Source organism: Triticum aestivum, chromosome 4A, assembly GCF_018294505.1.
Source record: "Triticum aestivum cultivar Chinese Spring chromosome 4A, IWGSC CS RefSeq v2.1, whole genome shotgun sequence".
In the NCBI taxonomy this organism is placed as follows: domain Eukaryota; kingdom Viridiplantae; phylum Streptophyta; class Magnoliopsida; order Poales; family Poaceae; genus Triticum; species Triticum aestivum.
The window spans coordinates 751,569,317-751,582,920 of NC_057803.1; positions in this window are offsets into that span (position 1 = coordinate 751,569,317).

The window sequence follows — 13,604 nt, forward strand, 5'->3', positions numbered from 1 at the left end:
AGTCTTTCAGGTTTCGATCCTTCTCAAATTCGTTCGTTGGGACGGATTAGACGGAGCTCCGGCGTAGATTCCTCCCAGCTCCTCGGTGCGGCGAGGTTAGGGTTTCTCGTCGTGCGTACGTACCGGCGATATTTGGTGTGGTGTTGTTCGGATCTATTCAAGGATTCAACGGGGACGATTGCGTCTCCAGGGCGCTGGTCCTTAGGGGCACATGCACAAAGACTTTCGGGTTGTCATCGGCAACGTCAGGCCGGCTCCGGTATCTCGGCGGCTCATTCTGACGGCGGCAATGATCGTTCGGTGGTCCATGGATCTCGATGTAATTTTTATTATGTTTGAGATGTTTTGTACATCCAATGAATTTTTATAATATATCTGATTTTTTTTGTTAAAAAAATTATTATTCATATCTACTTATGTTCTGTCGCCCATGGACATGCTGCTCGACCGAGCTCAAGATTACCTGCCTGCCTATCGATATGTATCCAGAAACCAATGTGTGGCATGGAGACATCGATGCGACTGGAAATTCAACGCGCGCGGCAGTGCACTGTTGTTTTCTACCCGATGAACGTTTGGATGTTTAGTATGCGTGCTGGCTCTGTAATTAAACCCCAAACTCCTTTGCATATGTGAGTTTTTTTTGTTTGCGGGTGAGTTTTTTTTTTTTGAATGAACCGTGAGCTTTATTGATTAGCCAGAAATATTCTTACAATCTTCTGTATCTTTATCCTGTAGGTGGCCCGTTCGGCAATCTTCTGTGGCGCCAGCCGTGCCTGGTTTTGTTCTTCTTAGTTCTTTGTCAGAGTCGGAGTTGCGTTGTCTGGCGTAGGTCGGCATGTCGTCGATAAGTGTGGGCTTTGCCCCGAGTGTTTCAGTCTATGGGAGTGGGCTTGGCCCTTATTGTTCCGGTTTTTGCCCGGTTTTCCGTAATTAACTAGGCAATTTTCTTCTGCTTATTTAATAGATGAGGCAATCTTTGCCTCCGTTTCGAAAAAAAATATTGTTTCAAGATGTATATACTACAGTACGTGTGATGATATTTCAGATGTGGATATTTTGTGTTGAAAGAAATTTCCATTCAGATTTATCTTACACGTTCAGTGTAAAATGCAAAAGCCCACGCGACGGATGGCGCGGCCATTTCCAACTCCCACAAGGCTCGCCAGACCAGGATGATGGTCTCTGCCAACCCCAGCAATTTTATTTTGAAACAAGGCAACAGATTTAGCATTTCATTGAATAAGGAAGAAGTTTTAGAACAAAGCCGCAAAGCGGCGAAACAAGAGAGAACTACTCTCGCGGCATTACAATACCCAACTGCTTTGCACCGACCAAAACCCAAAGAGACACCTCCTCTTTAATCTTGGAAATGAGAACCATCGAAGGGACAGTCGTGTTACGGAAGACTCTAGCATTGCGTTCGGTCCAAATCTCCCATGAGATGAGCATCATCAGAGAGGCCAGCGCCTTGGGAGATCCAACCCAAATGTGCATGATGCTAGTCCACCTCTCTGACCGAGACCGTCGTCGCCCATGTGGCCGTGTTGACGTGGTGCATTCCAAGCCATGGAATACTATCATTCCACACCCGAAGAGTGAATCGGCACTGGAAGAGAAGATGGACCGCAGATTCTTGGCATTGTTTGCATACAGGGATACACCACAATTGGGCCAACCCCGCCTAATTAAGCGAACGGACATCCAGATCCTATTTTGCAGAACGAGCCAAGCAAAAAACTTGCACCGCGGGGGAGCCCACACCTTCGAGACCGATTGCACCAGATACGAAGTAGTAACCCCTTCAAACTGTGCATTGTATGCCGAAGAGGCGGAGTACATACCATCTTTAGTGAACTTCCATACAATTGAATCCTCACTCCCCTCCTCAAGGGTTACAGAATTCAGCTTTCCCCCAAAGATTTGCAAACTCTTGGACGTGACCAAGGGAAAGGCCATTTGGAAATGTCGATGTTAGAGATCCACGGATTGTTGTGTAGAGCTTGCTGGATGGAGCAGTTTTTCTTTCGGGAGAGGTCAAAGATACAAGGCGCGATGTCATGGGGTCTCAAGCCCTGTAGCCAAGAGGAGTTCCAAAATTTTGCCGCTCGTCCATTGTCCATGGTGACGCGGGTGGCAGCCGCAAAAAAGGCCCGGTCATCATCCCTGCATGGCATGCCCATACCAATCCATGATTTTGCGGGCTCCTTCCACTCCAACCAAAGCCACCTAAGCCGGAGAGCTTTAGCAAATTTGCCCAAATTTAACACGCCCAGGCCACCGTTCTTCTTCGGCTTGCAAACAAGGTCCCAGTTATTTTGCATTTTCCACCGGAAACTGTATCTGTGCCCGCCCAAAGATAGGCGTGTCGTAGACTATCAATTTTCTTCAGAACCTCCACCGGATGTCGAGAGGCGTCAGGTGATATGTGGCAATAGCAGTGAGGACGGCCTTAACAAGAATGACCCGACCCGCGGTGGCGACATGTCTTCTTTGCCAAGGGGGGAGCTTGCGGGCCACCTTATCCTCGAGCTGCTGAAAATGAATCCGCTTGAGATGCTTAACAGACAACGGCAGTCCAAGGTATCTCATTGGGACTGAGGTGCGAACAGCTGGGAAAGCATGGAGAATATCATCAAGATCAAACATCGTCGCAACGAATAGGAGCCACAAGGCTTTTGGTGCAGTTAGTGACGAGGACGGTGACCTCCCCAAAGGAGGCCAGGGTGGATGCAAGGAATTGAACGTCTTCTTTGACGGGCTTGACAAATATGGACGCGTCGTCGGCATATAGCGATGCACGGATGGTCGTGGCTCTTCCACAAAGCGGCTGGAGGTGTCCCTGAGTAGTGGCCTTGTTTAGGAGGTGGTGTAGAGGGTCAATCGCCAGGACGAAAAAAAGGGGAGATAGGGGGTCTCCCTGTCGTAGACCATGACCATGCTTCAGCGGGTCACCCATCATTGATCAAGACTCTTGATGTGGCCGTGGAAAGGAGGGCTGAAACCCACTCCCAAAATTTGCTTGGGAAGCCGAGGTGTCGCAGAAGATCAAGGAGGAAGTCCCATCGCACCGAATCAAAAGCTTATTGATGTTGAGCTTGAAGAGCAAAGTTAGGGTTTTTCGGCGGTGAAGCTTCCTCGCCAAGTTTCTGACATACATGAAATTATCACGGCTACTTCTCTTCTTTATAAAAGTGCTTTGGGAGGCTTTGCATGTGCGGGGCAAAACATGTGGACATCATCTTAGCGATAAATCTTAGCAATGGCGTGGATGAGACTAATGGGACAAAAATCTAAGATGCACTCCGCATCATCCTTCTTAGGGATGAGGGCGATGTTCACTGAGTTGAGTCAATGGAGGTTGGCAGTGTGCAGGTTGGAGAAGTGGTTGACCGCGACCATAATGTCTCCTTTGATGATTTCCCAACAGTCCTTGAAGAAGGCACCGGTGAAGCCATCCGGCCCCGGCACTTTGTCACTTGGGAGATCCCAGATTGCCCTCTTAATCTCTTCCTCGGTGGAGGCAGCCCCAAGATCCGAGAGGTCACATGCAGGGACCGGAATAGTACTCCAATTAATGTCAATGTTGCGAGGTGGACCCCTTTTTGTTACCTCCAAGAAGTGGTTTTGGATGACGAACTTCTTGTGATCATGATCGGTGACCCATCCACTATTGTGCTTGAGGCGGTGAATGAAGTTCTTTTTTCTTCTGTGATTGACACGGAGATGAAAAAAGCGGGTGTTGGCATCTCCATATTGAGGTTGGTGATTATCGAACATTGCCTTTTCCGGGCATGCTCAAGCATAGACAGACTAATCACCTTGCGCTTGAGCCTCCTACGAAGATCACGCTCATCAGCACTGAGAGGTCGGGATTCTTGGGCCTCATCCAGACAGAGAATTACCTCCAGAGCCATGTGGACTTGCACCTTCGAATGCGCGAAAATCGTCTTGCTCCATTTTTTAAGCGCTTGGCTCATCTTTTTCATCTTGTAGAAGAGAATGTGGTAGGGGTCCACATGCTTCACCTCTCTGCCCCAAACTCCTCGGACGATATCTTGGAACAGGCATTTTGGTCCAAAAGTTTTCAAAGCGGAAGCACTTGTTTCTCGGCGGCCCTTTATCATTGGCAAGGAGAAGTGGGCAATGGTCAGTGAGAGAAGAAGAAAGGGCACGTAGAAGATGTGTGCCAAATTCGATGTCCCAATCATCATTGCAGAAGAAAGAGTCGAGCTTGCTCATAGTTGGATCATTTCGCTCGTTGCTCCAAGTAAATTTTCGGTTTTGAAGGTGTATCTCTTTAAGTTCACACGCATTGAGCGCGTTGCGGAAGTGGACAATTCGACTCTGATCAACATTTGCACGGTTTTTGTATCTAGCTCTATATATTTGGTTAAAGTCATCGGTGACCAACCATTTGTCTCCACTGGGGGGCTTCTCCTGAGTCAGCTCCTGGAACAATGTGTCTTTGAGGTTGCTTCGAGTCGGGCCATACACAGATGTTAGCTTGAATGAAGTGCCTGATGAAGCGATGGTGACTTTGGCAGAGAGGAAAAAGGCACCGAAAGACACGTCCTGGACGGAGACAAAGGTCTCATCCGAGAGAAGCAGAATGCCGCCGCGGGTGCCTGTTGCCGGACGATGTGCGAAGTTCTTCAATATGTGCCCTCCCAGGTAGGAAGCAGTGAAAGGGTCGACCTGCTCGAGCTTGGTTTCTTGAAAACAAATGATATGACAGGAGTAGCATGGACAGTCTGGTAGATGGCAGCGTGACGATCAGGACATTTTAAGCCTCGGACATTCCAACTAAGAACACTCAAGTTTTGATCTAACATTGATGCACTCGGATCGCATCAGAGGAGCAGACCCAGCAGTGTCGCATTGATGGCGAAGGTAACCCTGGGAGTGGCAGCCAACACGACGGGGCAACAGCAGATTCGCAGGAATTCTCCACCGACTGCGAATCCGGGAAGAAGGGGGAGCTGGATCCAGCAGCCAACCTGAGCGACGAGGCTGGATCTGGCGACGCCTGGGAGAGCTGCGGAAAGAGCGACCGCACCAGCTCCTCTCTAGCGAACCTCGGGGAGGGAAACCGGCGAGGCTAAGGAGGGCGGGGCGGGGCCGCAGCTGGCGGCGGCGACGTTGGTGGCTGCGGGCGTCGGAGTGACGCGTCGCAGGAGCTGGGGAGCGTGCGCGAGGGACATCTTCTTTGTTGTTTTTCAACTCCAACATTTTTGTTTGCGTGAAATCTACTCCATCCGTAAACTAATATAAGAGCGTTTAGATCACTCCTTTAGTTATCTAAACGCTCTTATATTAGCTTACATAATATTTCGGAAGCCACTGAAATTTCCAGTCTCTCTTCTGTTCAGATCCCTAGCAATCTCTGTTCATTTATCCTTGTTTTGCCTTCAGTTACCGTAGAGCCACAACTATCTTTTTGCCAGTAGCCTGACATTTTTTGAGGGAAGACCATCATGGCTAGCTTTATTAAGATCAAATAATCAGTACATCATCCATTAATTTAGTTGTGAGGCAACCCGAGGGCTCCTCAGACCAGCTACTCGAAATTTTATTACAAAAGCAATACTTAGCTAGCTCATGAGCCGCTCGATTAGCGGACCGAAAAAAATGTTTAAACTTAACCTTCTCAATAGAAACACTAATATCCACACATTCCGCAAAGATTGCTGAAGCAGCATCCCACCAACGTGACTCACCAATGCAGAAATCTACAACGATGAGAGAATCTGACTCCGCTTCTACACAGTGAAGTCCCAAGTTGTTTGCAAGAATTAATCCATCGCACATCGCCATTGCCTCCATAGTTACCACATTTGCAGCATAGGGGGCATAGACACATTGAGCCGCCAACAGATTACCATGTCCATCCCTTAGCACTGCAGAAGTAGAACTCGCACCCTCATCTTCATGATATGCTGCGTCAACATTAAGTTTGATGAATTTTGGCTCGGGGTCTGACCCATTTATGTTCTCCTCCTTCAGGCTTCCGCACATACGAACGTTGGTAATTACTCGCAATTGCTAAAACAGAAACATGCCATCTTGTAAGGGGTTGGAGTAGCTTCATCATGAGTAATTTGCCTTCTGATCCACCATAAGTGCCAACACCCTACAGCAAGAATCTGCTTCATATCCAATTGTGGTTTTAAATGTGACAGACATTGCCGGTAGTAGCAATAGATATTCCATGATGGCCGAGCCTGAACGGTCAATGATGATAGGTTCATTAATAGTATCGAGCATTCCCAGCTTGCTCCACAACTCCTTCGCATGCATACGTTCGAACAGGAGGTGCCGAACATCCTCAGCAGCTTGATGGCAGGTTGGACAAGCTCCATTAGATCCAATATGTCTATTAGTAAGTATAGCTTTTAAAGGGATAATTCCGTGCAGGACCCGCCAACAAAAAATTCGGACTTTACGTGGGATTTGTAATTTCCATAGAGAACTCCATATAGGCAGGATTTGGGACCCTCCTGGCTGCGCCATAGTGTTTGCATGGGCCCTGTATTTTTGTATCCACTGAACATGATACGCTGACCGAACTGTGAATAGTCCCTTTCGGTCTGGATGCCATGCAATGAAGTCTTCAAAGGCTTGAAGATTACCAGGAATTTGCATGATTCTGCGAACATCTACCGGTATGAATATAGACCTGATTACCATATATTATGAGGCTGGGGCCTCCATCTCAGGTCCGACTTACTACCAAGGGCGACCCATCTCTCGTGCCGTAGAAAAGGCCCCCGTTTTGCTCCACTCGGGGCGACGCGGGCGGCGACGAAACCCTAGCCGCCAAGCCTCCTTCCCCTCCCTTTTCCCTCCTTGCCGCCACCAGAGGGGTCGCCGGCATAGTCCGTGCGGCGTCCCAAGGAAGGTGGTGGCGAGGCCGTGCTGCTCCGTCTCCGCGCGGAGGGCTCTCGTAGCCGAGGCGGCGGCCTCGGATGGTGCGGCGGCGCTGTCTCTGCGGCGAGCGGTGCTCGCTGGTGCTCCTCCTCTCCCCTTGGCCGCGCGGGTGGCGAGTGGTGGAGGCGCTGGGCGAGGGTCACGGCGGGTGGCCTGGTGCCCCTGGCTACGCGTCAGATCTGGAGGTCTCTTCCTCCCCCTTCCTATGCCTTTTCCCCTCTGGATCTGGGTCGTGGTGGCCGCCGGTCACCGAATCCATTGAAGGTGGGGATGCGGAGTTTGCGTGCTCGGACCGGGAGAAATCTTTGGCCGGTGGCGACGCCTGCTGGCACCGTTCCCCTTCTCGGAGGCGCCGTCGAGGTTCGTTTCCATCTCCCTCCCCTCTCATACCCGGGTGAAAACCTCAGCCAGCTCTGGTATGGGCGGCAGCGGCGTGGCTTGCGTCGTCACCTTCCTGAAGGTGTCGCCTTGGGCGAGTTGGGGGTGTGCCTTGGCACTTGGTTGCGGTTCTCCGGCACGCAGCGACATCGTAGTTGCCGATTTCGCTGGGATTCACAAGATTAGCTCCCTGTGGCGGTCCGTAGGTTCACTTGTGGGTTGCCATGGTTGGGGGAGGGGATAGGGTTCCTCTCCCTTGTGTACAGCTGCACGGCGTGGGCGCTTCGGACATGGATTATAATTTTTTGAGCTCTAATCTCGTATAAGCTCCAGTTGTTTATCAACTCTGCGTTTGTTTCTTTGGTGACCTCGTCCTTAATCAGCTTCATTTCTTCGTGTATGGACCATTGAGCTGCAGTGAGGTTCTCATCCTGGTGATCTTGCACAGTGGGTTGGTCACGCTGAGTATCTCCCAAGGTGCCACAACATCTCTACCGTTCTTTGCTCTAGGGTGAGCTGCTTCAATTTGCGACGGTCCGGCGCCCTTCAATCCAGGGCGAGGGGCAGGGGTCCCCTTCGGAATTGAAGGAGGGTTTGATCATGGAGGTCTCCTTTCGGAGTAGATGAGGGCTTGTTCATCTTCGCTGGGCGCGATTCCCACTATTAGGAAAAGGGCTATAGCTAATATGGACATTAATGACGCATCACAAATGTGGTGCGTCACTGCTATATAGTAGTGACGCATCATATATAGGTATGCCATTAAACTCCAAATACTAATGGTGCACCACACCCACGGTGCGCCATTACTAGTTTTGGACAATTTTTTTTATTTTTCCAAAACTAGTAATGGCGCACCAGGGTATAGTGCGCCATTACTAGTTTAACCAGTAATGGCGCACCACACACTCAGTGCGCCACTACTAACATTTTTTTTCAAAACTAGTAACGGCGCACAGAGGATAGTGTGCCATTACTAGTTTTAACTATTAATGGCGCACCATCCACTGGTGCGCCACTACTAACATTTACACATCACACCAAATGCACCCCTTGGACCGCCTTTTCAGTTTCAAAAAAATAAAAGAAAATGGTAGAGATGTCAAAAAAATAAAAGAAAATAAGATTCTCATGTGATATGTGGTCTAGTTGTTAGCAAAATTTACAAACATGAATTTTCGACTTTTTTGCAAAATCTCTTGAAAATTTGTAAAATGGGCATAACTTTTGCATACGAACTCCGATGAAAAAGTTTTTATATGAAAAATCATCTACTCGAAAAGTTACATCCGAATTCAACCGGGGGAACCTTGTTGAAGATTTTTAGAATCCTCAAAAACCTAACAGAAAAAAGTTACGGGGCTTTCAAGATCTGGAGAGGCAAAAAAATTCAAAAAAATCAAACTCAGTAATGGTGCACCTGCCCATGGTGCGCCATTACTATCTTCCCGCCTTCAAAATTCAAACTATATCAAAAAAATAAAAAAAAATTAGTAATGGCGCACCTGCCTAAGGTGCGCCATTACTATCTTCCCGCCTTCAAAATTCAAAATAAATCAAAAAAATTGAAAAAAAAGTTAGTAATGGCGCACCTGCCCACGGTGCGTCGTTACTATGCCGTATATATGGCTGGGCGGGGTCCTCTCCTCCTTACCTCTTCATTTTTCTCCTCCACTCCACCTCTCCTCCACTCCATCTCATCCTCTCCTCCACTCCATCTCTCCTCCTCTCCTCCACCATATTCTCATCCTCCTCTCCGGCGACCTCCTCCTCCTCCTCCTCTCCGGTGACCTCCTCCTCCCTCCTCTCCTCCCCTCCCCTCACGGTTTCTCCTCCCTCCTCTCTAGTGAGCTCCTCCTCCCTCCTCTCCGGTGATCTCCTCCTCCCTCCTCTCCGGTGAGCTCCTCCTCCCTCCTCTCCTCCCCTCCCCTCACGGTTTCTCTCCCTCCTCTCCGGTGAACTCCTCTCCGGTGAACTCCTCTCCGGCGACCTCCTCCTCCTCTCCGGCGATGTAGGCGAGCTCCTCTCCTGTGACCTCCTCCTCCTCCTCTCCGACGATGTAGGCGAGCTCCTCTCCGGTGACCTCCTCCTCCTCCCTCCTCTCTTCCTCACGGTCTCTGCTCGGCCCTCCTCTTGGGCGAACTCCTCTCCGGCAAAAGAACGTACAAGATTCAAAAACGAGAACAAAATTTGAAAAAATATCGTGCAAAAAAACGAGCAAAAAAAGGAGCAAAAAAAGGGCAAAAAATCGCGATCTAGATCCAAATTCAAAATTCAAAAATAGCAATGGCGCACGGTGGGGGTTAGACGGTGCGCCACTACTATTTTCCCGCCTTCAAAATTCAGAAAAAATCAAAAAAATAAAAAAAAAGTCACCAGTGGAGCACCTGTAGCAATAGTAATGGCGCACTACAAGGTGCGCCACTGTTACTTGCAATACTAATGGCGCACCAGAGGTGCGTCATTAGTATTTGTTACTAGTGGCGTGGTAATAGTGGCGCACCTATAGTGCGCCATTAATAGCCAAAATAGGTGCGCCACTAACAGCCCTTTTTCTAGTAGTGTCCCTCTTGAAGCTCGCTTGCTGTCATGCTTTGGTGCTTCATTCGCGTTGAAGGGCTCCATCAACATTTAGCTAGTCCTCATGTAGATCTCTTGTGCTGTCTGTTGTGGTGCCTGTAAGTTGTTTTTGTAGTACCTTGTATCTGCCGTTTTCAGTTTCTTTGTTTCTCTTTTCCGTTTCTGTTGTATGGGGCCGATGTAATTCCTGGCCGATTGATGGCTTCGTTAATTCAAAGTCGGGCTCTTCTTGAGGCTAGGGTTTCGTCTATACGAAGACCACTTTTCCTTTTTTGAGGGAATACCCTCGTTATGTTTTTTTTCAGACAATCTCGCGAAGCTTTATTAAGTCGTCACAATGTTTACAGGGACGAAATAAAGATCTCCGGAATGGCCTAACCAAACATGGCGGCCCACCCCTCGAGAAAGTGCATGCTTCGCTAAATTGTGAGCCTCAAAATTTGAGCTCCTAAATTCATGGCTAAACTTACAAAAATCAAAAGACGACGAGTGATCTATTATTTCATGTATGATTGCTCCGTACCGAGAGGCATTTTCCTTCGTAATGTCTTCAACCACCACTTCGCAATCGGATGCCACATGGATCCTCCGCAGATATAAGTCATCAGATAGAGCAAGTGCTTCTCGAATAGCCAATGCTTCAAGTGTTTCTGGTTCAGAGACATATCTGAAAACCAGGGCTGAAGCTCCGAAGAACACTCCTTCGGCGCTCCTGCATATCGCACCCACTACTCCGTATCTTCTGTGTTGTGGTGCCGCAGCATCAACATTTACTTTCGCGTTGTTCGCTACCGGCGGCTGCCAAACGGAAGGTCTTGGGGCCCACCTCGCTACCACCGGCTTCGATGACACTCTATTCACAACTTGCAGCTCGATCAAGTAGCACGTGATGAAGCCGTTAATTGATAACGGTGACTGAAATATATCCTCATGTATTGCTTTCCTTCTCGCTCCCCAGATTGCCCATGAGGTGATAACAAGCCGCACAAAATCTTCCTTGCTTAGTATCTCATGTAAAGCAAAAAGCCAATCCTTCGGGCTCTCCTCTTGTCGATCAACTAGATGTTGCACGAGGTGTTCAGGGGCCAACGCCCAAACACTGCTGGACATTGGACAAGTTAGTAGCGCATGTCTCCATGTGTCCCTCGCCCCACAGAGAGTACATGTATCCTCTGTCGACATATGGCGGTGCATCAGCAAATCGCCTGTAGGCATGGACTGCCTAGCTAGCCTCCATACAAACATCCTGAGCTTTGAAGGTACTTGAATATGCCAAATGCTGCTCCATTGCTTGCTTTCATGCTGAACATATGACGATCCCTCGGCCTCATGCAGCCATGCCTCTCTGTTTAGTTTTGTCCTCCAGATCATACGGTATGTCGAGCTAACACTGAAGATTCCTCGTGGTTCCTCCTGCCATGCCTAGAAATCTGAAATTGTACGCGTACAGAGTGGTATCTTGAGGATTTCCTCCGAATCAAAAGGAGTGAAGATAGACCGAACTAGAGCTTCATTCCAAGAAGCTGTCGTAGCAGTAATGAGTTGAGCAACTCTAGCCGGAGGATGCTGGACCAAGGATGTTATAGGCCTTTTAAAGCTCTCCCTCGGGATCCAGTTATGCTCCCAAATTTTTGTGGTTTCTCCATCCCCAATCCTTCTGATGATGCCTTGCGCCAAAATGTCCCGGCCATCCAAAATAGCCCTCCAAATCTACGACGGATGAGATCCTAACTCAGCTTCTAGCAAAGAGCAGTTTGGAAAGTAAACTGATTTGAGAATCCTTGAGCTTAGTGACAGTTCTGAGGTCAATGTGCGCCATGCCTGCCGTGCCAAAAGTGCCAAGTTAAAAATCTCCATGTCACGGAAGCCGAGGCCACCCATATATTTCGGCCTTGTCATAACGTCCCATGCCACCCAACTGGGTTTCCTTCTTCCCTGCTTACTCCCCCACCAGAATTGCCTTATGATTGATGTGATGTTCTCGCAAAGCCCTCGCGGTAAACGGAAGCATGCCATAGAATATACAGGAATCGCTTGTGCCACTGATTTAATCAGTACTTCTTTTCCCGCCGAGGACAGAAGCTTCTCCATCCATCCTTTAATCTTTTCCCAAACCCTATCTCTTAGGTATTTGAACGTTCCATTCTTTGAGTGCCCCACATCAGTAGGCATTCCCAGATACCGGTCAGACAAAGACTCATTTTGGACCTGTAGAGACTCCTTCACCTCTGTTCTGATGGGGCTTGGACACCCTTTGCTGAAAAATATAGAGGATTTCTCATGGTTTATCCTCTGTCCTGAAGCGTCACGATATTTCCCTAGCAGGTTTGACACTGCAAGTGCTCCCTCTACACTGGCCTTGAAAAGCAACAGGCTGTCATCTCCAAATAGAAGGTGGTTAATGGTTGGAGCCGTGGGGGCCACCTTGATACCTGCTAGTGATGACTGAGAACTGGATTTCAGGAGGCACGAAAGGCCCTCTGCTGCAATCAAGAATAAGTAGGGGGAGATTGGGTCTCCCTGCCGGATTCCTCTAGATGGTTTGAAAGGATCAAGCTTCTCTCCAGTGAAAAGAACTGAAAAAGAAACAGATGATACCATAGTCATGACTGTATTGATCCACTGTTCTGCAAAACCAAGTTTAGTCATGATGGCTCTCAAGTATGTCCATTCTAGCCTATCGTAGGCCTTCATCATATCCAACTTCAGTGCACAAAAGCTATTTGACTTCGCCCTGGACCGCTTCATAAAATGCAAACATTCATAAGCACAAATAATGTTATCCGTGATTTGCCTCCCTGGCACAAAAGCGGACTGCTCATCCGAAATAATCTCAGGTAATATGATCTTCAACCTATTAGCGACCACCTTGGATGCAATCTTATATAGTACATTGCATAGACTAATGGGTCGAAACTGAGATAAAACAGTGGGATTCGTTACCTTCGGTATAAGAACCAAAACTGTGTCATTGATGCATTCTGGGCTTTCTTCCCCACGTACTATGCTTAGGACGACCTTAGTGACCTCGTCCCCACACACGTCCCAATGTCGCTGATAAAAATGTGCAAGAAAACCATCCGGGCCCGGCGCCTTGGTAGGAAACATTTGAAACAGAGCATTCTTTACCTCTTCATTTGTATACTGAGCACAAAGGGATGTGTTCATCTCCTTGGTCACCTTCTGCGGGACATGTTCCAGCACTTCTTCCATATTATTAGCACCCTCCGTGGTATACAGATTTTGATAGAACGTGTTCGCCATGTCCCGAAGTTCAGCCGGGTCAGATATGACAACGCCCAGAGAATTTTGTAAGGCCTTCACCATATTTTTCTTCCTACGGAGGCTAGCCCGAAGATGAAAAAATTTGGTATTTTTGTCCCCCGCCGAAAGCCACTCGACTCTTGCCCTCTGTCACCACATGATCTCTTCTCTGTGATACATCTCGATCAGCTGTTAATTGATCTTTAATTCCACGTGAGAAGGCCCAGTTCTTAGTGGGTCGCACCTGAGCTCCTCCAGAATTTGCTTTAGCTTTTTAATCTCCTTCCTGACACTTCCGAAAGTGTCCTTGCTCCATCTGGCCAGCCCGCCTGCAAGGTTATGAAGCTTCTCCCGCATCTGTTCCACACTATTGCATGGTGGCTCCGATGCCCATCCCTCTGTCAAGAACGTTTTGAGCCCCTCATGTGTCTCCCACATTAGCTCATACTTAA